The following is a 26,794-nucleotide window of genomic DNA, read 5'->3' as shown; positions in this document are numbered from 1 at the left end:
ATTCTTTCTGTGACTCTGGGGTGGCAATGAGGTACAGCTCCCAGTCAGCCCTGTGATCACAAGGGTGGACAACCAATAGTCTATTGTATGCTGAGTTGCCAGTGTTTTCTGGATACAAGTATTAATAAATTCCATGAGACACTCACACTTTATTACAACACAGGCTTTGTGTTAGATGCTTGTGCCCAGCTGTTGGCTAAGGTCAGGTAGGCGAGGCTGATTGATGAGGTTTGGTAGGTAAGGTGTATTAAATGCATTTCAATTTTATTGAGAAGTCACCCCATTGTATGTTGAAGAGTATCTGTATTATTTTATTTAATCCTCAAAAAAGCTCAAGAAAGTTATTACTATGCTTCTTTCAGGCAACAGAATCTAAGACAGATGGAAACAAAACATTTTGCCCTAAGTCATATGTCTAGAAAACAGGAGAGAAGGGAGGGATTTGAACTCCTGAACTTGTGTGATTAACCACTAATCAATAATGCCTGCAGAGGGGAAGATGCTTCCTCCTGGCCTCTGGGAGAATGGTGTGAGCCTCTATGCTGTGCTGACTGCCAAGGACAGAGGTAACCTATTGGGTTTCTTCTTCCTCTGCCAAACCTCGGGATCTTTCCAGTCCCTGGCTCTCATATTGCATTGCTGCTGTCCCATACTATCTTTTCCAAGGTTCCATTTCTTTAAGAGCTGGCTTGAACTTTTTGGCAGATGGCCAATCTGAGAACGTACTTCACAACCACGAAGAGTGGGAACACATGAGTTAATGTGTTCCAGATAGTTACATATTTTTGGCATAGAATCTAACCAATGTAATCACAGCTTATTATCCTTCACAGACAACAATCATGCTTTCATTCGTTCAATAAACATCAAGTGACTATGGTGGCCTGTGGCACTGTGCTAGACTTACGTTACTATTTGGGACTGGAGCATTTTGGAAATGCAATGCCCCATTCATTGGAGTGACTTTCATGGTGGAAGCCTTTGGTTCCTTGGCAAGCGGGCTTTTTGGCCCTTCTCAGGTCTCATTAGATCAATGGCCATTGACTGCTTATCTGTATGGCTGGTCTCTGTGGCACCACCTTTGAAAAAAATGACAGAATTTGATTCTATTGTGAAAAAAGGAAGAAAATAGCTTGTCTGGGGTTACATGAATTTTTTCTTTTCAGATTTAGAGAATGGTATTTTTTTTTTCTGACTGGTAAAATAAAATTTATGAAACGGAACTTAATTGACCTGAAATTCAGTTTCAAAAGAGAAGTTCCCATGATCCACTGGGGATAATGTTGCCATTTTTCCCCTCAGTTAGTTTAAATAACTGGATTTTTCTTTTGTCTATTTTCAGCCCATGAAAAAGCATGCTTCCCTGGATGAAACTTGCTGCTGTGATGCTGTAGTGTTTTGTTTTGTCTTCCTAATCTTGTTTTTATATCTCATGTAGGGTGCCCGTCACCTTCAGTCTATTGTCGAGAATCCTTTCTGACTGCAAAACAACCAATGTTTAGAGACACGTAGGGGACACAAAGCTACCACAGTCAGGATTTTGAGAGCTACTGAAGACACTGTCAGGCCTGATTTGCATTTACTTATTGAGGGTCTAATGGAATTCACCATCTTTACAACAGCGCCAAGCCTGGGGCCAGTGTATGGGTTCCCTTCCTCTTCTGCACAGCAATGTAGAAGAGGTTGAGTTGTTGGTGTGAACACTTGTGCGTCATAAATTGTCTGAGGTCATGTGTTTGGTGGATGATTTACTAAAGTCATCTAAGATAAGCTGAGATACGTTTTTGTGTCTCTCCGTGTGTGAAGGCGTGATTATTCACTTAGGACTTTGTAAGGACAGTACTATGAGGGAGGCTATATGAGGTTTGTCATTCTAGGGGCTTTTGTAAAAAAAAAAAAACTTTGCACCAGATTTTGCTAAAAAAGATGTCATCTTGAGGTAGTTGGGCAACTTTATGGCAAGGTAGTCTGAAGAAAAGTGCTTGTCAAATAAATACAGACTTAAGGGAAGGGTCTGCTCTGATATTTCATGCATTTTGAAGCTACTTCTGTAAAAGCTTGCATGTTTTCTGTAGTTATCTGGAAGAAAATCTGAAATCATGAGAATACCCTTTGTGAGGACAAATGAAGCTTATCCACAATTGAAAAAGACAAATCCTTAGGGGCTCAGCTTTAGATCACAAGTGACTAATAATCTCTTGGTAGTTTTGTTGTTATCCTTTGAAGGGACTTCAGTGCAGAAGGTGACCTTGAAGCTGTTTTCCCCACACAGGACATAAACAACAAGGAGCCCATGGCCTGTCCTTGACGATGTTGAGGTTAGCACATGCTGGCTTTGTTGTTCTCTTGTGACCCAGATTGTTCCACATCAACCAGATCTGCTGGGCTTTAATAAGCACACTGATAACCAATCAGTGCTTATTTTGGGGTGACTAAAGCTGTTCCAGTAAATTCCTTCATAGGACCCTGGATGGAAATACAACTGAAATCAGAGAATAATTTTGCTTCTGCAATTTCCAGTTCTTAGGCTTTCAAACACTGCTTTAAATATTTTCCTACGTAGAAGTGAAACTAAGTGAAGGCCGGTGTTCCTTGACACATCACCATCCTGCTTACCTCTTCTTCTCTCTTCTCCATTCCCTTGAAACTACTAGCATGTGGTTGGTTTCTTCATCTATGTGAATTTCTTCTGGCAGCGTCCCAACTCTCAGACTCATTCTGCTTCCCCAAGAAGACTCATCAGCTATTCAGTATATGACCGATGTGCTGTGTATGACCTATGTGCTGTGTGCCGTGTACTCTGCCTGAGCACGCAAAAATGTAAACAGAGGCTCTGCACCATGGCCCAGAGGGGAGGGTCAGAATTCATGTCAGTAACAGACCACATGAAGGCAGGAAGCGTTGCTGCTTCCCCCAGGTCTGCTGTACTTGCAGGGCTGTGGACTCTCTCACTGCAACCGTCTAGAATCATAAGGTGTAGTGTCTGAGCAATAAGCATTCTTCAGGGTAAAAAGCTACCTGTTCAGAGCTGTGACAACTTGTCAGTCTGTGTTACTCTACTCTTTATAAAGTCCCAGGAATGTCATTTCTTCCAGTACCTTGGGAGAGAGTTAAGTGGTTCATGGTGTATTGTTTATACTAGCTCAACACTGGAGTCAATCAAAATATTCAAGAAGAAGAATTGGATTAAATAAACCTTGTCTATATGTATCTCTCTCTTTTCCAGATTTATCTGTTTCTACCATCTAAAATGAACACGCACACAGTGGCTTTTTAAATTTTAGTTTTAATACCCTTGAAGAGCTCAATGACAGTTATGAGCCAGCTCCCCTGAAACAAATACCCATGGGCCCTACATCTGCATGTAATGTCAGGGATTTCAACAACTACTACTTGTCTATCACTCAAAGAACATTTAATATCAAGAACTCTGTAGAAGTAATATTTAGTAATTTGGATGTATGGAGTAGTGGAACAAGCAGGTTGTAAAAGAGCATAATCCTATTTTTGTACAAATCCAAAACCAGTATCTATGTAAAGAAAAGGCTTTGGAAGGCCAAACATGAGGAGGCTAACAACGGTTTCTCTGGGGGTGATAATTATGGTTTCTCTGTAAACTTTTCTCTTTTCCTTCCTTCTTTCACCCCTCTCCATGTTCTTTCTTCCTTTCTGTTTTTCTTTCCTTCCCTTCCCTTTCTGCTTATTTGTATTTTTTAACCTTTCTACAATTAAATATAAATTAGTTTTATAAGAAGAACTATGTCATACAACTTTAATTTTTTTTAAAAGAGCTATAAAAGCTAGGAGTGGTGGTTCATGCCTGGGATCTCAGCTACTCAAAAGATGAAGGTAGGAGGATCATGGTTCAAGATCAGCCTGGAACAACAATTAGTGAGATTTCATCTCAGAAAACTAGCTGAGACATGGTGGTACACATCTGTAATCCCAACTACCTGTAGGGGGATCAAGGTCTGAGGTTGGCCTGGACAAAAGCACAAGACCCTATCCAAAAAGGGCTGGGGAAGTGGCTCAAGTAGTAGTATATTTGCCTAGAAAATGTGAGGACTTGAGTTTAATTCCCAATACCACCAAAAAAAATAATAATCTATAATCATTTTGGCAAAACCTTAGAAAACCCTGAGCACATTTTCAGAATGCTTCTTTATTCACTAAATGATGACATTTTAGGAGAAAGAGATCTAAGAATGAGGGAACACTATTTTGAAGTGAGATATAACCAGGAACTGCATCAAAGAAATAGCTCAATCAACAACTTTTGAACATGAAACATAGAAAAAAATATTTTAAAGATTCAAATGCACAAGAACAAATTCATGCATGCCCAAACCATGCACAACCACCAAGAAAAGCCAGTTTTCAGAGAACTTTCAGATCAACTTCAGAGAACAGTAGCATTTGCATTCCTGAGAAGTCCTTTGTGGGACACCTATGGCGATTCTGTGTCTTGAGGGATTGTAGGTCAGACTTTCCTATTTATTTCTATTATTTATTTATTTATTGGCTATGTTGGGTACCAGACCCAGCATCTTGCATATATTAGCAAAGAAGTTCTTTTTAAAGAAAGGAAACAGGCTCGGAAGGTTAAGTTACTTTCATAAGATCCCTCTGCCCAACTCAAATCCAAATGTCTGATTGTCATACTCCATGCTCAACCAATGTGGTATCACCTGAACTGTGATACTGGATGACAGCTGGTGGCTGTACCTCTCCAGCATTCATTTTACAGCTGCAATTTACAAAGGGATGCATTGAGTATCAAAAATGAGTGCTTCTAAACCTAGCCCATATTAGAGGTTAAACTGTCTTAAACTTCAGTTTCTTTAGCCATGCCTCTATTCATGATTCTGTTGGCTTTGAGTAGCAGACAATGTCTCACAGGAGAATCCCAGCTGATTACATGTCTTCCTTTTAGAGCCTAAGTATCTGAGGAAGACTCAATTTTCCTTGACATGTACCCTACCGCTCTCGGGCGTGCTTCAGCTACCAAAGGACAGAATGGGGGGTAAAGCCTCGGTTCCATGCATCCAGAGTGATCTTTCTTTTCATTAATACAATAAAAATAAGAAGGTTTATCAGTCAGGCACCATTCTTCCTTCAGGTAGGGTTTGTTGACATTTTATAGAACACAGGAGTTCTCTCTTGAAAATGAAAGAAAATCAGGTAAACACCAGCCTAGGAAATATGGTTTTGATTCAAGCTCAGAGGTTTCCACTCTGCTCATAACATCCTGTTCCTCCCAACCAATTGTGATGTGGTAGATAGCAGCTCTGGCCCAAGACTGTTCACAACTGAACTCATTTCTCATAAAGATGCTACTTGGTGAGACCGAGGAAATGGGCCACTGCTCCCCCATCCTCTGTCATTCTTATAGTTAAGGATGGGTCCTCCTAGTTGCACTGAGAATGTACTTTTTACCTCCTGTAAAATTAAAATTGTTTCATTTGTAATATTTGGCCAATTAAGATTTTATTGGGAGTCCAGAGAATATTATTGCGAGGGAAAGAAGTATAAAAAAAAAATTTCTCTACCCCCCAAGACAAACAAACAAACAAAAAAAACCCAAAACCTCATGTGATTAGTACAGGAGAAGGCTGTTCTGTTGACCTCTGCATCACAGAGTCAGGAAAGGGAGAAGTGAGAAAGAAATCTTGATAATGAGAAAAAAGTAACTGTAAGTGAAACCATCCACCTTCCTGGACTCAGGGATTTCTGACTTTTTTTTTTTTTTGTACTGGGGTTTGAACTCAGGGCTTTGTGCAAACTAGGCTTGAGCTAGTTGGCCAGAATGGCCTGGAATTACAATCTTCCCAATCTTAGACTCCTGCAAAGCTTGGGATAATAGGCGTGTGCCATTGTGCCCAGGTATTGTTGAGATGGGGTCTCATGAACTATTTCCTCAGGTTGGCCTGGAACTGATATCCTCTCCACCTCAGCCTCCCAAGTAGCTAGGAAGTTAGCCACTGCATCTGGCTTGATTTCTGAGTTCTGGACCTCTCCTCCAATAGGGGCAGGAGGACTGGGAAATGACTTTTGTACAATATGTGTACAAAATGAGCTTAAATGAGCTTGTATCTAAAAATTACATCTATTGCAAAGATATAACATGTAATTAGGGCTAAAATCTCCTTCTGTGGTCAAGGAACTGACCCAAAATGAGTTCATTGCATTTGGAGATTTTGAAGTCCTAAAAAGAATAGAAATGACTTCCACTGGTCACCTAAGAAGGAAGATATTTCCCTCTGTTTTCCCTATGGAGCTGCAAAGTCACTGCTTTCCCATTCAGGAAATGGGCAGCCAACAGTGGGGTGTTTTTTGATGGCCTTTGTTAGAGAGCATAATGTATGTCTTCTGATTGTGTTTCTCTTTGGATAATTCCAAAACTTGCCTCATTACTGCAAGAAAGTGCTTCAAGATGCTTTAAAAGAGTTAAAGAAAATGCTTTAAACAGAATGAGAAATCCTCTGTCAAACCCAAACCTACTGAATAGGACTAGCTAAGAATGGTTTAGCCATCCGTAATTTTGTGTAGGTGAATCTTATAATCAACCAGGGAGCCATTGCTCTGTCTTTCTCACTGGCACAGACAGATAAATCAGATTAGCAACTTTTGCCACTTATTCATTGGGGTCGGTAGACATGACCTCATGACCAATCTTCATTAGGGGTGAAATGGAAGGGAAGATCAGAAGGATATGGCAGAAACAAGACTGCTTCCAATGTGGGTGGCATTGAGGCACCATATAGCAAGGTTTCATACAGGGTGAAGAGGATTCCTGAGATGGTTGTCTGGGTCTTGAACATTGGGTTGTTGAAAGAACAAAGTGGCCTCCTTCAAATATAAAAATAATATGAAAGTCTTGTTTCTGTCTTGCTGTAGGTACCCACTGGTTTTTTGTTATAATGATCAGAAATCAGTGCTCTTTAAAAACTCATTACTTTCAACCAGACACGAAACAGAGGAAATCTGAATGCAGAAACTTCAATGCAGCATGCATGTAAGTGGTGGTGTGATTTCTCTTTCTCACTGGAGAGACATATCACATCATTCAGTCATTGAATTACCATCATGGATTGAGTAAAACCAATTCTTGTCAGGCATGTCATTCATTCCCATGACAATGAATGAATAAACAAAACATGGTGTTTGTCCTTGAGGTGGTCACAGAGATTTCTATGGGCACCTAAGAAATCATGTTGGGATGGGAGGAGTTGTCTTCCAGGAGAAGACGATGCTTTCACAAGGTGTTTAAGAATCAAGGGGAAATGAACACAGTCTTAGGCTAAAGTGATGGCTTGCACTACCTGGCGGCATCCAAATCATGCAGGGTCTTGAATGTTTCTTCTTCTGTTCCAAGGGAATGAACCTGGCACAACCCAGACACCTGTGGTCATAAACATGCAACAGAAGAGAACAGAGGCTCCCAGTTAAAGACACAGGTGAGTGTGAGCAAACTCTGACCTTCAATTTGCACTTACCTTGGGATTAGGGTTGTGGGAGTCTACCTCTCAATTAAGTCCGTAAAATAATATGGCAACTCATAACTTTTAGGGAATTGCTCTATTTTTTCCCTCAGCTGCAGAATATGCTTTAAAAAAAATGAAAACCACTTCTAGCTTCAATTTTAAAACGCCTTAATTTGAGAGACCATTAGTCATGAAGGTGTTTCCATAGCAAACGTGTGTGGGATGTCCTAGCTTTGTTGGCAATAGTTCAAGGAACTTAGCATTAAATTGGGACAAGGCCTGGCATGATGGCTAGAAATTTCATGGCACAGTTCCCATAGCATGAGGCCTCCACTAAAGGGCAAGCTAAAGGAAAGGCAGAGAGCAAAAGAAGAAATGCTGGAATGAAAACAAGTAACAAAGGGAAGATAAAAATGGAAGTCCCAGATCAATGTGAATAATAGGAATGCAAATGGCATCACTAAAATAGGAAGGAACATTACTTTTCAAAAAGGCAAAGCAAAGGAAAATTGTAGTAGCAAAAGCATTTTGCATGGTAAAATTGTACACTGTGTGTGCCTCTCAAAAGCAAAGCCACCTACTCTAATTTTTCCCAGCACGATGCTGGGATGCTGGGAACTTGGTGAGTCATTTTATGAAGGTTTACTACAGAGCCCCAATCTGCATATTTTTTTTACAATACATTTCAATTAAATCTTTCTTTTCCCACCAGCAGCCGACTAATGGTCCCATTTTATAGACAAAATTTCTCACCTGGGGTCAGAAGTAAAGCACTTTTAAAAATAGTAAATTTAAGGAATGATCTCTAGGGTTTATTGTTAAGTAAAAAAACAAACAAACAAACAAAAACATTGTGGGAAATGTGTGCCAATATCTATATAAGAGAAAGATAATCTGAATATAAATTTGTTTAAGTTTTAAAAACGAACACAAGAGTTGTTTATTTATGGGAGTGTGAGGAAGGGATTGAAAGAGACAGAATTAGCAGCTAGATGTGTCTGAATATATTTTGTTTTCATTTTGAATTCAAAAGCATATAAATGTTGAATATGATTATAAAAAATTAACCACAAAGCAGCAATCTTTAAAAATTGAGTTGTCATAATCAGAAAGGAATTATTGCAAGTGACACAGTCATAGGCAATACCCTAAGTATGTGTGGGGTTAGTCACTGTTGGTGGGAATGTAAATTAGTATAGCTAGTCTGGAAAACAGTTTGTAGGTTTCTCAAAATACTAGAAGTAGAAATATCACTTGTTCTAGCAATCCCATTACTAGGGTAGTATTCAAAGGAAAGAAAATCAGTTTGTCAAAGAGACATTTATACTCCCATATTTATTCCAGTACTATTCATAATAAACCAAGATATGGAATCAACCTGAATGTCTATCAGTGGATGAATGATAAAGAAAATGTGGTATATATACACAATAGCCTATTACTCAGCCATAAAAAAGAATGAAATACTGTTAGTTGTGACAACATGGATGAGCCTGGAGGACATTATGTTAAGCAAAATAAACCAGGCACAGAAAGACAAATATTTTATGCTCTCACTCATTTGTGGAAGCTAAACAAGTTGATTTCATAGATGTGAAGAATAGAATTGTGGTTACCAGAACCTGGAAGGGGGAGGGGAATTGAGAGAATTGATTAATAGTACAAAATTCCAGTTATATAGGTGGAATACATTGTAGTGTTCTGTAGTACAGTAGGGTGAATACAGTTAACAATAATTTACTATATATTTCTAAGTAGTTAGAAGAAAGATTTTGGAATGTTCTCACCTTAACAAAATTATAAATGTTTAAGGTGATGGATGAATTAATTATCCCGGTTTGGTCATCACCATTATTGAAATATCACACTGCACACCATAATGTGTGCAATTATTATGGGCAAATTAAAAAGAAATTAAACTGTTTCTCCTAATCTTACTGTTGGTGATAAATATTGTTATTATTTTGATATCCCCCTCCCTCCTTTGTTTCCTTCCTTTCTTCTTTCTCTTTCTCCTGTTTCCTGTCCCTTGCCTCCTCCTCTGTCCTGTCTCTCCATCTATCCCCCACTTTTTGAGACTGTTTTGTGTACTATGAGATAGCATGTGAGAAATTAGGTTGGTTCTGGGAACTAGAATTTTTGACACAGGAGAAAAAAATTCAGATTTAAGATCAAAGAGTTTAAGTTAAGGTCTTGCCATTTGAATTTATATTGTAAATGTCAATAGTAATAGCAATGCATTTTAATACAAAAAATATAGATTTCTGAGCTCTACTCACAGAGGACACTTAGAAGTAACATCAGGCAGGTATGTTCATTTACTAGTTTCAAAACCCAGTAGCCAGATCTCAATCTGTCTCTCAATACTGTTCCCTCCAAAAGGAGCCAGGGCTCCTAGGGAGAAAATTCTTCACTGATATGGTACAGAAAGCTATTAATGACTTTTGGTGTTATGTCTAAAGTACTCTGGAGCCAACTAGGAAAGTCCTTTATTAGGCAAAGATAGACCATTTGGTCCTCAATGAAATAGTAGCGCAATGAAGTGAAACACATCAAATATGTGGAAACCTCTAGAGATATTAAAACACACAGAGACAGGCATGCATGTGCACACAGCCAAAACTCCCCTCAAAATTCCAGGACTGTTTGTCATCTTTGGAGGATGCTTGCTAACACCACGTAAATTTGAAAACTAGTAACTAAAGGGAGAAATCAAGCATGTATTCTCTTTTCTATTCACACTATACTTTTGCTGTGAAATGATCCAGTGATGTGAAGGAAATCAGGGCATATTAAACAATTGACCAGGGGGCTTATAATTCTTAATGCATGGGGTTTATGATATTATTCTTTTTTTTGTGTAGTTTTAAAATTTTCTGTCTAAAAAGTTTTAAATCCATTGTTTTGTTCATCTTTCTGTCCCTGTAACTTGATAATCCTGTTTTCTGATGTCTTTTTATGGTCATGTGACATGTAATCAGTAAATGTTTGGAACAAAAATACTGTTGCTGTTAACAGTGTCTTTATAACATGATTCAAGATCTCATTCTAAATGAAAATTGGACAGATGGAGAAATGAATTCTGGGCATTATTCGAGTCAGTTTGTGGGTAACTCCTTTTGAGTAGTCATGAGCTTTCAAACATCTGATGTCTGGCTTTCTAGAAGAGACTCCAATCTATTGGTCCTTTTATCTAGGAGCAGTATTCTTTAAACCACAAGAAAACGTCTCTTAACTCAACTGCTCACAAATTGGCATGATGTGATCTTATGACTGACTAAACCCTCAATTTCAGGAAGAGTCAATCACTCATTATTTTACCATAAAGCCGCTGAGCTCATGACTAACTTTGTTCAATAAGCGTTTGTAATTTCTTTATCAGCAAAACTCACATTTCAATGTGTTGCTCTGGTGATGACTGCTGTGATTCTGAAGGTTTTACTCTGTATAATCTTTCAGTTTATTTTTATGAAACTATAATTCAGATCTCTGACCTGAATTATTCCCTCTTTCCCCCTTTCTGGTCTCTTTTCTATTTATTTATTATTTTGATCTAATTCCTGTACAAGTTCTATAACCTTATGCTTCTAATCTTATTTATTTCAAAATTTCTCTTCATGTGGAAAGAATTTTCTTTTTAAAAAAGAAGCATCTTATTCTTAGTTTATTTGTTTAAGATTCAGTATCTTTTTTTTTTTTTTCAGTGCTATAGATTGAATCCAGGATCTCCCACTTGGTAAACAAGTGTTCTACCCCTAACCTGCATTCCTAGCTCCAAAATATAGCTTTTTAAGTTTTCTTCTGCTCTCTGAACTATCTCTTTCCTCCAAGTTTTGTTTACTTATTATTGGTTTTCATCTTCACTTTCCACGTTGGAAGCTTCCTTCAAATATCCGGTGACTCTTGCTTGGCTAGTTACACTTAAGCAAGATGCTCTAAATAGCTTATTGTAAGTTCTGTGCATGAGGCTGGGTCTTATTGACTGATGGGCTTCCTACTAATCAAATGTAGGAAGAGATATTTACTGGGGGCCTCCAAGGATGGTATTAAAAACATGTAATCACTGACATGGCACAGGTTCAATCAGTGGACACTCGGGATGTACTGACTCTAAGCAACGCCTTTAATAATACTGTGTAATGATCAATATGCCTTTCTCTTGGACGGGATGGTTTCCCAGACTTCTCCACTCTCCTTTTTTGGGTGAGATGGGGATAATAGTTCTGCTGCCAAGGTTGGAGAGGTCACAGACATTTTCATGTGGACTTTTGTTTAATCTATCAGGTGTGTCTCAAAACCCTGGGGCCCAGAACTTTTCAGATTCAATATTTGCAGAATCTTTACTTTCCTGTCTTCTTCAGGTAGGTTAACCACTTGGCTTTTGGTGTGGAGAGAATGCTTTGGGTCTGACTGATTCCTATTCGGACATCTTTCTGAATCCATTCTTCTGTTCCATCCTTCATCTTTACCTTCAGAGACGTACCTGAAGTCCAATTGACTCCAACTCATCTGTGGGTTTTTTTTTTGTACAAATTGTCTTGCTTCTTTTTGGCATCATCTCTTCAGACATTAAATTTAGCCCTTTCTGATCCATTAAACCAGTCACTAGAGGCCTTCCTTCTCTCTTCCTTCCATCTACAAACATTGTTTGCCATAATTTCTTTTCCATTTCTCTTTACTCTTACTGGTATACCTGTGTGGATGCTTAATTTCCTTTTAAGTTTTTAGTAACATTTTAAAATAAGATAAATATGTAAGCTTAATCCATTCTATTTAACCATAAGTTTTGCATTTAAATTCATAATATATATTTGGTATTGTTTTGTTTGTTTGAGACAAATTCTCACTATGTAGTCTCTCAAATGCAGGGATTATAGGCTTGCACCACTATGCCTGGCTCTCATGAGACATTTTTAATCATAATTAGTTTTGACTACAGAGTTACCAGCATTTATATGTTCCCCCAAAACAAAATGAAGATTGATAATATGTTTTCATTCTGTTATGCTTCACCACCTCCAATCTGGATCATTTGAAATTTTAATTCCACATTATAATAAAAATGACTTTTAGTATTATGCATCAATGATTTAAAATGATGTAAGCTTAATAATATATTTTAATTATTTTTTCTTGCTATGCTTTCTTATATTCCATCTTTCCCGTCTTGGCTCCTTAGCTCTGTTGGAATACAAATTTGAATGCTTGTGCTCATTTCAGCTGATTCAGGTTATAAGAGGTCACCCACAGGGACTGTGCGGACAGGACAGGACAGGACAGCTTGCTCAGAGGAGATCTGAGCACTAGCTGGTCTCAAGGGTGTCACTAGGGACCTGTGACAATGAATTTCCCCCTCTCTTTGGTCTATTTTAGCCTGTGGTCAATCATGGTTCTCTAGCTCAACATAATACAAGAGGTAGGGGGCTGGCTGACCTGCCCAGTTGCTGAAAATGCACTGAGAAATTTAAACACTAAAACAATTGCTCTTTGACTTCCTTCTGCTCAGAAGTTCCCATAGTCACTCTCACCTCCAGCTACTTCTCACCTGCGTGTGTTTCTCTGGTCTAGTTGCACTATGAACTCAGTCCTATCTGCTCTATATCTTTTATGATTATCTCATGGTCTTCACTGTTGACATCCCTCCTTATTTTCCAGTGCTGTTATGAGTTATAAAGGTATTTGTTTATTTGATTATGTCAGAGTAATTGGAATGGAAAAGAATGTATGTTCAGTCTACTCTTTTGCTCCTATTTCTGAAAATACACACACACACACACACATTTAACATAAGGTCCCAGTTAACCAACTTACCTGTAATTATTTACTGTTTCAAAAAGAAAATTCATTTGGTCTTCTTTCCTTTGTTCTTGTTTGTTTTATCAATCTGTTTCTCTCTCTCTCTTTTTTTAAATTTTAGTCTAACCTGAAGGCATTTTTAACTAGTCTCAAACAAAAAACAACAACAAAGTCTGAATTCTGATATTACTTACTATGTATACTTTGCCAAGTGGCTAAGAATTGCATTTGCAGTGTAGACTCCTCACTGTTACTAAAGGCATCTGTAAAGACATAGTACTATGAACAGAGCCAAAAACCTACAGTGGGAAGAGTGTTGTCCAAAACAATTTTCTTTAAATGCACTTATCTCTAAAGGACTATATATTCCTTCAGGGAGATGGATATCATTTCTTCCGACAATTTTAGTTGGCAATAACCCCACTTTCATGAGCTGCATTATAAAATTGGCTAGATAATTTAATCAGCACAAAGAATAATTAATATAAAGTTATATTTTTCTTTTTGTTTCTTTCCTTTCTTTTTTCTGTTTTCTTGATTTTTTTTGTTTGTTTTCTTTTCTTTCTTTCTTTTTTTTCTTTTTGAGACAGGGTCTTGCCATGGGACCCAGGCTGGCCTCAGGTTTGTGATTCTTCTGCTTCACCCTTCTAAATGCTGGCATTACAAGGCATGCATCACCAGTCCTAGCTGAAAGTTATGCTTTCTACAAAGCACATTATTTTTAAAGAGGTATTTCTGTATTCCTTTGAAAACATTTTTGTTTTTTTGAGGCAGAGCCTTGCTATGTAGGTCTCAGACTCACTACTTAGCCCAGATAGCGCTCCCAACCCCCAACCCCACCTCAGCTGCCTCCGTGCTAGAATTATAGGTTTATGCCACTGTGCTTGGCTATTTCTGTACTCTTAAGGGTAAATTGGTTTCATTTTTTGGTGCCAATTATTCCTTTTGCCAAGGAATTTCACCTCCAAAACTACAACATAAAGCCTAGGCATTTTTTGCATTGGAGATAAGGTTATGGTTGATGTAATTGCATTGTGTGAAGTAGCTGTGTGTGATAGTGTGGGGGTTACCTAAATTAATGTAAATCTCTTAGATTAAAGAAATGATACTTCATTTCTTTAAGATTTGTATCTGATGAAACCTACCTACAGTTCCACTTCCATAGCTCATATAGATTCAGGAAAATAGCAACATGTGAACAATATTTTATAAAACAAAAAGATCTTTATGTGGTAATACATTTAGCAATTTAAAGTCTCTTCATTGGAACTATATTTATATCAACCTCTCAAGACATGTCTGATGTCCGTGCTCTTGGTGAGACTATTTTTCTCTTGCTTTCTGCCCAGGATTCATGTACTAACACACCTGTGATTCATGGTACTTCTAGATTTGACGCCGGGCCTCCTTTGCTGTGTATATTATCATCATGCCAGATTGCTCCATCCTGGGACATGTGCTGATTCTTGTTCAGATTTTGGGGCAAATAATAAAAAATGAGAACTAAACTGCTTAGGGTATTTTGCCACTGCAAGAAACTTAAAAGATAATTCATTCCAGGTTTTTCATTGTTTACATGAGAAAATTAGGCCCAGAAAAAGAAATTCCTGGTTACATTTTTGTAGCTGGCTTGCACTAACCTATTGCAGTAGAGGGGGTGGGTGTCACCAAAGGTGGGATAGGTTTCATGGATCTTTTCTCCTGTCGTTGCTTTGAGTAACAATATTCAAGTGAATAGGATACAAACTCTCAGGAGATCTAAGCATGTTCGCAGCTCTAGAACATGGGTAATTTCATATCAAATTTCTGCCTTGTTTTTGAAGAAATTTATACTTTAAGTCATTTTTTCAAGTTGTCCTTTTTTTTTTCATCAACTATAACTGAGCTTATGGTATTTGAGTACCTAAAATAAGCTAAGTTGCTAGGGTAAACCCTGAATTAACCACAATATGGAATATACATGAAAGACACCTTGGAAAAAGATGTTTCTTGCCAAAGACTAAGTATAATAATATAATATTTACTTTAAGTCCCTGAAAGAGTTCTGGTTTATTCAACTTAGGGTTTTATGTTTAAACACTAAACTGGTTTTTTTATATAAAATCAAACAATCCCATGAATATAAGCAGAGTACCTTGAGTAATCCACTGTGCTTTGTCTGAAAGCGTTTTGTTGGGGCTGAATTGACAAAGAACAGATTTTTTTTTCGGTTTGTCATGTAACACTAGCAGTGGAAAGGTAGATTACTATTTGTGATCCCGTGCTGCATAACGATACTTTAGGCAATCATGGACTGTGCATATGCTGATGGCCCCGGAGATTATACTGCCTAGTGATGTCATGGCTGTTTTGGTTTGTGCGCGCTGTGATGTTTGTGTGATAACACATTTCTCAGACTGTATTCTTCCCATTAAGCAAAATATTTGCCTTATTCTTTTAGTGTATATATATGCTTCTGTATGTCTGTGTGTGTGTGTGTGTGTGTGTGTGTGTGTGTGTGTGTGAAAGAGAGTGCTTCTTTGAACTCAGAGAGCACACTTTAAAAACAAACCACTACCTCTTTGGTAAATTAGCACTCTTAAGAAAAAAAATCAGAGTTCATTGCGATTTGTTTAGAAGGAGAGAGCTCCAAGTTGGGAAACTTGAGCTCTATTTACAGTAGCACTTAGGTACCTAATACTGTGATACTGAGCAAGTCATTTGTCTCCTCTGGGACCCATTCCTTGTCTTAAGATAAGAAAGAATAAGATTTCATTGCAATCTTCCTTCCCAACTCTGAAGTTTCATAATTCTTCGAAATAAAATGAGTGTTCTTAGTTCACTGATTCTCACAAAACAAATGGACAATGTTTATTAGCTTTAACCTTCAGAATACTTGTTACATCATTTTCTTCTCTGGAAGACATGCATGTGAAGGTAACCCTAATTACAGGACACTGCCCATATTGAAAAATAATTTTTTTCTTCATTAAATTAGCAAGCTTTGTCTTTTGGGAGAATAACTGGCAACTTTTTGAATATTAGAGCCAAATTTTCAATCAGACTTAGTTACCAAAATAAGCACATCATACAATAAAGATTTGAATTGACTATTTTCTTTGAGAGGAATATTTTAGTTTATACTCATCTCTGTGGATCTGTAATTATTTGGTTACCTTTTTTATACCAGACTACAGGTTCCAGGAGGCAAGGATCATTTCTGCTTAGTTCGCAATTTAACCTTGGCATTGATCATGAAGCCTGGCACCTAGCATGCGTTCAATGAAAGAAGAAATGTAGTTCAATAAGCTGACCAGGGTGGTTCTACATCAGAGGCCAGATGTCATTCTGGGATTATCCAAGAAATGTCAGTCAAGAAATGCATGGCTCACATAGAGTCTTTCTGAGTTCTCCAGATTGTGTTGCTGATAGAGGAAACATTTAAAATATTTTTTTCTCTTTTTGGAAAAGATTAGAGATGACATTAATATGGCATGACAAGTTTTCTACAGATACTAGGAGTTAGTATTTAAATATTACCTATCTTTGCTACTATGACTAGTGAAAGGTTGTTTATAAACCAGGCTCACGCAGCTTATTTGATGCCTCTTCTTGTCACTTTCACGGAAACTTGTATGCGTCTGTATTGATCCTTAACCGCTATCTGTGAGAGTACTTGGGCAGGCCATCTGACTCATCGTGTGCCACAAAGATGGTGATTCACTCCAATAAGCCAGAATCAGAGTTGAATGAAGGTAAGGTTAGAATCAGGATAAAACTGATGGTTGCTGGATCTGCTGATAGAAGCTACTATGCAAGAAGGGACAGTGGGGACTACACTTCTTTCAGTCTCTCCATGCGGTGATAGCATGTCCAAGAAAGGTGGCAGCCTCATTATGCACAGATTTATATTGTCCCTCAAAAATCAACTGTAAACACTTGAAACTTGGATGCCATATGACAAGAAATATGACACTTGCTTGAAGAGTCTTGCAAGGATTAGGGTAGGGTAGCATTGAGAGAAAAAAATAATGCAACCCTCCTCGCTTTTTTTTATTCCTGTCTACCCTTCTCCTCTCCCTTTCCTCCTTCATCTTCTATTTCACTCTTTTCACAGGGAATCAGGATGCTGTAATGACAGAGGTTGGGTTTTAGAGTCAGGCAGCTATTATCTAAACTCTTGACTTTGCTATTTTTCTTTCGAATCACTGTAATGTTTCTGAGGCTCAATTTCTTATGTGGTAAAAAGTTGATACTAATACTTATATCTTAGAATTATACAAGGCTTACATAACACAGCAAAAGCTCATATTTATTAAACACCAAATATATGATCATCTATGACAATCTTCACAATAACTTTGCTAGTAAAGTGTGTGATGCATGGTAGGTGACATAAATAACACGGTGAGGTATAGGTCATGCCATCCTCCTCCACAGTCCCTGCTCCCAAAGTGAAATGAGACACTCAGTATGTGCTCCTTGAGCATATGCCATGCAGCTGGTATTATGTATGCTACTCAGAGGAAAAATGAAGACCAAAGAGCAAGGCACAAGGGCTAAAGCGTGTGTGTGTGTGTGCATATATTTGGCTGTTGTACTAGGGCTTGAACTCAGGGCCTTGGGCTTGCTAGGCAAGTGCTCTACCATTGGAGCTACACCCCCAGCCTCTTTTACTTTTGGTATTTTTTGAATAGAGTCTCACTTTTCTGCTCATGTTGACCTGGATTGTCATCCTACGTATGCATCCCCAGTAGCTGGGATGACAAATAAGTATCACCATGCCTAGCTTTTATTGGTTGAAAGGGCATCTTGTGAACTTTTTGCCTGGGCTGGCCTCAAACTACAATCCTCCAAATCTCCTCCTCCCAAGTAGTTAGGATTATGGTGTGAGCCACCTCACCTAGCTGCTAGCTGAGGGGGTTATAATAATTTAATAAGGTTGATGTATAAAAAACATAATCACAACCCATAACTGAGTGTGATGAGTTCTTTGACTGCAGGAAATACAGGCTGGGTGTTTTATGAAGAGATCTGAATTATGATTTGGGGAATTCAAGGAGGGCTCCCTGGAAGGAATATCCCATTCACATGGAAAACAAGGGAGAAGTAAATGAGTATTGGAAGTGGGAGCGTGTTCTAAGAAACTAAATATGAAAAGAGGCTATGACACCTGAGAGAAACCAAAGCAGATCATTCTTGAATCTCAGGAGCTGAACTGAGAACACTGAGGCTGGTGATGAGCAGGGCTTCTAGGTCATGAGAAGTACCAGGACTCATCTAGCAGAAGTTGTCTGCTCTCAGACTACCTTTTAGGTGTTAGTGAGTTCTCAGCTTGGTTGGGGAACAACCATATACTGGGGCCACTATATGAGTAGGAGCATGGTTATGTTGCCACCCCTTGACCCTTGTGTAATCTATTGAGTTGTGTTCCTAGTCTTGGAAAAGAAGGACTCATCTTACTGGTAACAAGATAGGCCTTGTTGGTCAGTTGGCTGTCTCTACCTACCATTCTTATCCTTTCAGAGGGGTGTTGGACCATGGGGCAAGGAGTCTCTTGTCAAGGTTTCTTCTGGCCAGCACTTTGCAGTCTGCAAAGCCCTATATGCAGGCTCTAGGATCAGAGGATGGCTGATCCAAATTCAACTCACACCACTTGGCCTCTGGGAATCTCAGTGCCTTTGGAAAACCTAAGCAAGCAGACTCTGCGACATAACCTGATTACCATTTCACTTTTCTTGGGAACAGGAAGAGAAATGACAGATAGATCAATAAGCTAGGTGGAAGACTGATTCATTTATTGACTCATAGATAGTTTATCTTTGAGCTAGTGCCACAGAAATGGCTATCTTTGGAGCTGGGTCTGCCTTCAAATGCTGAGAAAAGCCTGAGTTATGTCCAGGGTTCAGAGATGGGAAGGCAAAGATCCAGTTCGCAAATTCTCTGCCAGCCTTGGTTTTCCTGGGCAGTCCAATGCTAATTAACTCTGGGTAAGGCAACCATGTATTTATTATCTACATCAAGACATTTTAAGAGTGAAAGGAGCTGCTATTAATTAGTGTACTGGGACATTGCACTTAAACTGGAGATGTTTTAGGCAAACCAGACATATGGTTGCCCTAGCCTTGTGCTTTCTGGTGGTCAGATGGTGACTCCCTAGTTAGTTGTGACTGTGCTTAGAGGGGAACTTGGGGCCAAGATATTTCTGGATCTTTTTTCTGGCCTTGTTTTTTCGTGCTCCCAAAAGCAATTTTTGGAACATTCTTTATTTTATGAGATTGTCACATGTCTGAGGGGTCAATATCGGCTATTTTAACACAAGCCAACTGATTTCTATACAAAGTAAAGGAATGGAGTGATAAAATGGGGAAGCTGAAGGGAAAGTAATCCTGATGAGGAAAACTTGAGCTGTATCTTTAGGCTTCATATAATTCATTATTAATTAGTAATGGACTTTTTTTTTTGGCAGTACTGGGGCTTGAACTCAGGACCCTGTGCATGCCAGGTAGGCACTCGACTACTTGAGCTACACCTCCAGCCCATTCTGTTATTAATGAGAATGTGGAGGCAGAGATGTCATTTTCTTTAAAGCATCTGCTCGTAGATTGCTTATTGTGTGGTGTGTTATGGCACAAGGCTACATGGATAGGAATAGTTGTTTGTCCAGAGATGTGACAAGGAAGAAAACATCTCACTTTCAACTACCAGAAAAACTAGCAAGTACTTTCTTGATTTGAGTTGTTTTCTTCTAAACATGTTTCTTAGTAAAATAATTATAAAATGTCAGTTTGCTGTGAAGCCAACAGCATCATAGTTACAGAATTTTTCTCTACCTCAAATTAACTAGGTTGTGGGAGAATTTGGTGACCAAGTGCTACTTCCGTTTTGCATGCCTTCCTGCTAATAATATTTAAAGCATTTTTAGCACTTAGTCCGTAAGTAGAAATTCTCAATTTGGGTTGATCTTTCCTCTCAGTGGACACCATTTTGCTGGCCACAGGTGGGGGTGCTTAGTGCTTAGAGGCCAGGGAAGTTGGTAAACATCTTACAAGACGTTGAACAGCCTCCCCCCGCACCATAAAACCAAATTAACTATCTGCCTTCAAAGGTCAGTAATGTGGAAGTTGAGAAACTACTCTGCAGTATCTTAATCATTAGTTAATTAATTCACTCGTTATTTTTTGAGAACCTACTGTGTGGAAGACATTAATGTAGAGGATACAGCAATGAACAAATCTAGAAAAAATTCTGACTCTTTTGTTGCTTTGAATTTTAGTAAGAGTAACAGATAACAAACAGATGAAGAACTAAAATATTGAGTATTTTGGAAAGTTCTAAGTACAAAAGAACAAAATAAAGCTAGGAAAGGATAGGGAATGTTGGTAAGGAACAGCTTGAACCCTTCACATCACTTACTAAGGTGAGTTTATTTCTTGCTATTTAGGAATGAAGCAGCTAAGTCTTAGGAGGTGAAGTTCTTGTTCAAGAAGTATGCTGGTACTGAGAGGAAAGGCTGGGACTTGACATTGGATTTTCCTGACTCCTTAGGGTCTAAAGTATTATTTTTACTGTGCTATTTTATATATTATCACCAGAAACCAGGATTTTCTGTGATTCTTTTGATGAAATTCTCATTTCTTAACTCACAGATAACTACCTTTAGTTCTACTTTCCTTTCGAGCATCTATGTGTCTGTCGTTCTGAGCATTCCAAGACTGTATCTTTTTCCTGGGCTCAATACCATCATTAAGTATGCCCCAAACTGTCTGCTGTTTAAAAAAATAAAAACAAAATCGGGGTGTGAATTCAACTTAGTGGCTGAGTGCTTTCCTAGCATGTGTGAAGCATTAGGTTCAACCCCCAGCACTGCAACAAAAAAATAAATAGGTACCAAAGTATACACATGAAAACAAAATGCTAAACTCCTAACTTCAGTCCTACATGTCCTCCGGCCTCCTCTCTCCTTCTTTTCTAATAAATTTAAAAAGATGCTCTGTATGTACTGTCTCTACCCCTTCACAGTCACAATTTACTGTTTTTGAGTCAGGGTTCCTCTATGTAGCCCAGGCTGGCCTCAAAATCCAATCTTCCTGTCTCTGCTTCCCAGGTGCTGTGATTGCACGAGCATGCTATCATGCCCAGCTCCTAATTTACTTGTAATAGGACCTGCCCTTCGAGGTCCATTAATGACCTCTTAAACCTCAACTCTGTGGACTTTGCTCTGCTTCTCTACCTTTTCTAACTTGGCCTTCAGTCAGCTCTGAAGGCTCATGCTAGCTCCCCCTCCTCTATCCCCCTTTCTGATACACCTCCTCTCTCTTGACTCAGTTTTAAGTTTCTGTGATTTCCTTCTGCCTCTTAAGTTTTCCTTCATGGATTTTTCTTCTCTGTCTTCCCTTTATTAACAGGTTTCCTTCAGGGTCTTATCCTCAGCTTTCTGTGCTTTTCAACCATGGCTTGTACAGATGTTTTGTTTAGGCTAATCCCAAAAATCTGTGACATACTTCGTAATTTTCTGAGACATGAATGGATTTGGGTGTGAGAACAGAGGGATGTGCAGTCCTGTCCAGTCACTCAGAATTCACGTTAACCAGGCTGGTGGAACATGCCCATCATTGCAGCAATTTTGGAGGAGGACATAGGGGGATATCAAGTTTGAGGCCAGCATAAGTAAAATTAGCAAGATCCTACCTCAAAAATAAAACAAAGCAAAGCAAAGCAAACCAAAACACAAACAAAAAATACAAATGGAGGGGCTGGGGCATGAATCAAGAGATAGAACTCTTGCCTAGCTTAGCATGTACAGGGCCTGAGTTCAATCCCAAGTACTGAAAAAAAAAAAAAAGAAAGAAAGAAAGAAAAAGAAAGAAAGCAAAGAAAACAATGTTGCTTAACTCAATTAAATGAATATTATAGCATAGCATAGACCCCTTCAACACTTTCTGTGATGACAGGGAATACCTAACTGGTCTCTTTAATCCCAATTTAGGTCCATTCTTTACTCTTGCCATACTCTCCTTTCCAAAAGGGGGAACTGATCATGATTCAGCTTTTACCTCCTTCATCTCTCACCACACAGGCCACATCCATTTACATTTTCATGCTACTGCACAGCCTTCCATCTGCCTAGAATGCCCTTCCTACCAGCTGATTCCTCTTTGTTCTGCAGGGCTCATCTTAAACATCACTTTTGTGCCCCTTCCCAGACGTCTAGACAAAGTTCTATTGCATACATACCCACTGTCTCCCACATCCAGTTAGGTGGTGCATGGTGAGCACAACTAAGGGAATGGAGAGGAAGACTCAAGAGCACAGTTTCTGTTTCCAAGAGTATTGCTCCATGCTGCAAATACCTAGTTTTCTTGTTTTACAGCTGCCCACCCTCCCAATTCCAAATTTAAAATCCCTGATGCTAATTTGTCGTGTAACTCTGTATATTTACTTAATCTCTCAGAGCTGCCATTTTATCAACTCAAATTCTGTCAGGTATTATTCTCAGTCTATCTCAAGAAAGTGTATAATGGGCCGAGGGTGTGGCTCAAGCGGTAGAGCACCTGCCTTGCAAGTGCAAGGCCCTGAGTTCAAACCCCAGTATTGCCAAAAATACAAAAACAACAAAAAACACAGACAAGAAAATGTATAAAATTCTTTGCTTTCTCCAGGAGGAAAGTGTCAAAAAAACAAAGGAAAAACAGTCATTTATTAAAGATTATATATCATATTTTTTAAACAAACATTTTATTTAGCACTCAGCAAATTGTAACTATTTCCAGAGAAAAATGTTAACCCTGTGTATCTTTAAAAATTGAAGTCACTTATGATATAACAACACTTTGTCGTGTAATTTTCTCTTGTACACAAGATGACTATTCATCCTTTTCTCCAATTTCTCTTTAATTTTTCTATAAAAACTAAGACTTGCTTTTTGCTTCTTTTTTCTTTGCTCTTTTCTTCTTAAAGTGAAAGTTTGATGTCAGAAGGAGATAAAACTTAAAAATTATATATGCTTGATCTTGATTCAAATCTATCTTAAATTATCAGCATCATTTACTGTCACAACCTGAAGAAAAGTAGTGAAGCAGTAAAGATGGAGGCATTAGAAGAAAAGAGAGAGAGATAAACATGAGTCATTTACTTTATTGTTTAAGCTTTAGAATGGAAGTCATCTTTCAGAAATATCATTTTAGTGGAATAAGTAAATGTGTGGTAGAATAAGTAAATGATTGGAACAGAAAGTAATGCAAGAGGAAGAGTTGCAATTGAAACATCTCTTGTTCACAACATCTTTGTACTAGTGACACTATCATGGAATATCTTCATGCATGGAAAACTAATGGTTGGATACTGAGGGTGGAATAGGAAGGGGAGAAAACATGAATGTAGTGGTTACATTACCTGTATTGTGTGTTTATGTGATTTCCTCCATCCAGTTCTTCACTAGCTTTATGAAGTATATTTTTGTATTAAGGAAATGAGAATTCAATACAGTTAGTGGTAAGTTGAGTTGAAAGGAAACCTAGGATTTTTGGTATGGCTTAAACACCATATCACACTGATGTCTTGTTATATAGAAAATAAGTTTCATGGCCTCAAGCAGTTTATAATCCAGAAAAGAAATACAAATGTCTTTGGAGAAGGTAGAGTTGGTACACATTATTTATCCTTGAAGTGCTGTAAAAATAACTCCATTTAAGTGATTATGAACATTCAGTCTTACAATTAGTAAGGTAACATTTTGAACTGTTTTTTTTTCCCTTGATGGTCATGCAGACATAGAGAGACATTATTTTGCTAATGATTTTTTTCCAGTAGGTACTGTGAATGTTACACGGGTTTTGAAGTCATTCACTTTCAAACCCTTTGCTCAGTGTGTGAATTTGGCCAGTTATTTAATCTCTATCAGACTCAGTTTCTACTTGCAAAGTTGGGATGATGATACTTACATTATAGGATTGCCCTAAGGATTAAAGAAGTACCTTATCATGTTCTGTCCTCAGCAATAATGGTTGAATGATTTGTGGCAGTCACCATTATTGGTATGTATTTTGATGTACCTTGGACACATTTGATGGGAGGGCTGGCCATGGCTCTGGTTGGAGACCCTGCACAAACTGACCAATGGCCATTCAGCCTGGCGTTTGCACCATAGTACCAAGTAATGGATATGAAGAAGGGAAATTCTGGGAAGAAGGAACCAAGAGTCTCCTTAAATTATAGCTCACCATTGATATTTATGGGTTCTGCAACTGCAGATTCAAGCAACCACTGATCAAACATATTGAAAGAAAAGTTGCATCTGTACTAAAGATGTGCAGATCTTTTCTTGTCGTTACTTCCTAGACAATACAGCATAGTAACTATTTACATAGCATCTACATTAATCTAAGTATTATAAGTAATCTGTATAGGTTGTATGTGAATTCTATACCATTTTACATAAGGGACTTAAATCTTGAGGTCCTAGAAACAATTTTCTTTGGGCCAAGGGCAAAATCAAGCCAAGAAAAAATGGCAGGAATTTATGGAGAGAAAGTAGGCAAGGGGCTGGTGTGGGACAGGAACATTTCTTCTTAAATGAATAGTACCTGGGTGAATGGTCACAAAATTTTCTTCTTTCTCTTCCAACAGACCAGCCTTACAAACACAAATCAGAAAATGAAGGGACATGTTTTCTCTCTTTTGTTTCTCTCCCTAATGTAGTACATTTTTTAAAAGTTGTTTCACACAAACCAGATTAACTGTGAAACAAGTCACATTCCATCCAAACCAATCCACATGAAGGTGAAAGGAATAATCAGGTTCTCATTATGCAAAATGGTGCTCAGTTAATTTATTGCACTACATTGAATAATAAGCTGTTAGGCTCCACATTACTTTTCCCACGTTAGATCAAATAGCTTATTGCTACTACAGCTTATTTCATATTGCATAAAATTTGGATATATTATAATGGAGTAGTTATTAGTCCATTATAAGAGACAGGCTTAAGTACTTCATTTATAGAATCTCTCCATTTGGAAAATGGTAAGGGAGAAGATGAAATGCAAACAGGGTAATGAACAGAGGGGATTTATGTGCACTGCCCAGGCCAGCTGTGCTGTGGGTGGCTACTGGCTTCTGTGCACGAACCTGGTACCTCAGAGAAAACCATTTCCAGTGGGAAGAAAATCCAAGGAGAGTTTATGTTCTTTCTCAGGGAAGTGTTGACATTTTAATTACTTTCTATTTTCTTTGGGTCTACATTTGAGAATTGGAAGCAAATTAGAAAAATAAAAGTTGGCTTTATTAGAATAAGATGAATTGACATTCAGGCATGAGCTGGAGAGAGTCCAGGTTCGGTGCTGGATGCATTGGAGTCTTCAGCAGGATCCAGAGAGCCATTGGAAAACTCACCAGAAGAATTCTTGCCTGGTCTGGGTTTATCATCCCAGGGAGAGATCCTCTTGCAATCTAATCTTTTCCTGCTGTGTTTCACTTTTTAATTTGTTTCTTTTAAACTTAAATGGGTTTGTGAGGTAGGGCAGAAGTGTAAAATAAAAAGAAAATGGTAAAGGAGATTGGGGCGAGAGGGGAAATGGGTAGGTGTGTTTAGAATTATTGAGTTTTGAAGATAATCTATATTTTTGAAATCTCATAAGAGGAAAATGTCTTTGGAAGTGAAGGTGAAGCCAGAGTAAATGGCTATGATATATTTGCACTTTTTCTCTCTGCACCTGGAGTTGCCTGGAATTGAATACATAAATATTTAACAAAACCAGGGTGCCCACATATATGTTCCAGGATTAGCAAGTCTTGATACAAGATTGAAATTAAAAAAAAAAAACTTTGAGATGCCTGTAAGGGTGCCATCTGAGGACATAGGCCATCCTTGTTCTTGTCTACCCTCCCCAGCCTTGCTAATCTCCGGAGACACCACTATGTTGAGTCCAGTTAGTTCAGTAATAAGTGGATCAACATGATCCCTAAAACATTATCTAAGATAGTATAGGCATGGTGGCTCAAGCCTATAATCCTTGGAACTCAGGAGACACAGATGAGGAGGATCGTCATTCAAGGGCAACTTGGTAGAAAGTTCACAAGACCCCATCCAACCAATCACTGGGTATGGGGGTGCACACCTGTCATCTCCAGCTACTTGGGGAAACAAAAATAGGAAGATTTCAGTGCCGGTTGGCCCAAACATAAAGGGAGACCCTACCTAAAATATAACCAATACACAGAGAAAAGAGTAGTAGAGTGTCTGCCTAGCAAGTGCAAGGCCCTGAGTTCAACCCCCAGTACTGCCAGAAAAAAATTACCTAAGATCTTCTATGTGCCAGGTGCTTTAAATAGACTATTTAAACTTTCAGAAAAACTCATAAAGCAATATTATCTTTAGTACAGATACTATTTTTTCTGTTGGGAGTGTAGCTCAAGAGGTAGAGCATTTGTGTAACAAGTGTGAGGGCCTGAGTTCAAACCTCAGTATGACCAACGAGAGAGAGAGAGAGAGAGAGAAATTGTTATTTCTGCTTTTTAAATGAGGAAACTAAGGC

At 38.4% G+C, this 26,794-nt stretch overlaps 1 long non-coding RNA gene across 2 annotated transcripts in view; it reads left to right on the top strand.

Annotated features, from left to right (window-relative positions):
- The first annotated feature begins 6,400 nt into the window (after positions 1 to 6,400).
- LOC141425810 (uncharacterized) overlaps positions 6,401 to 26,794 on the top strand; it is a 57,893-nt gene continuing 37,499 nt past the window's right edge. For both annotated transcript variants that reach the window (XR_012450941.1, XR_012450942.1), the window contains exons 1-2: positions 6,401 to 7,015; positions 7,376 to 7,457. This is a non-coding gene — a long non-coding RNA (uncharacterized lncRNA). The remainder of the gene's footprint in view (positions 7,016 to 7,375; positions 7,458 to 26,794) is intronic.

Source organism: Castor canadensis, chromosome 8 (genome assembly GCF_047511655.1).
Source record: "Castor canadensis chromosome 8, mCasCan1.hap1v2, whole genome shotgun sequence".
Taxonomy (NCBI): Eukaryota; Metazoa; Chordata; class Mammalia; order Rodentia; family Castoridae; genus Castor; species Castor canadensis.
This window is presented reverse-complemented; position numbering and strand designations above follow the sequence as displayed.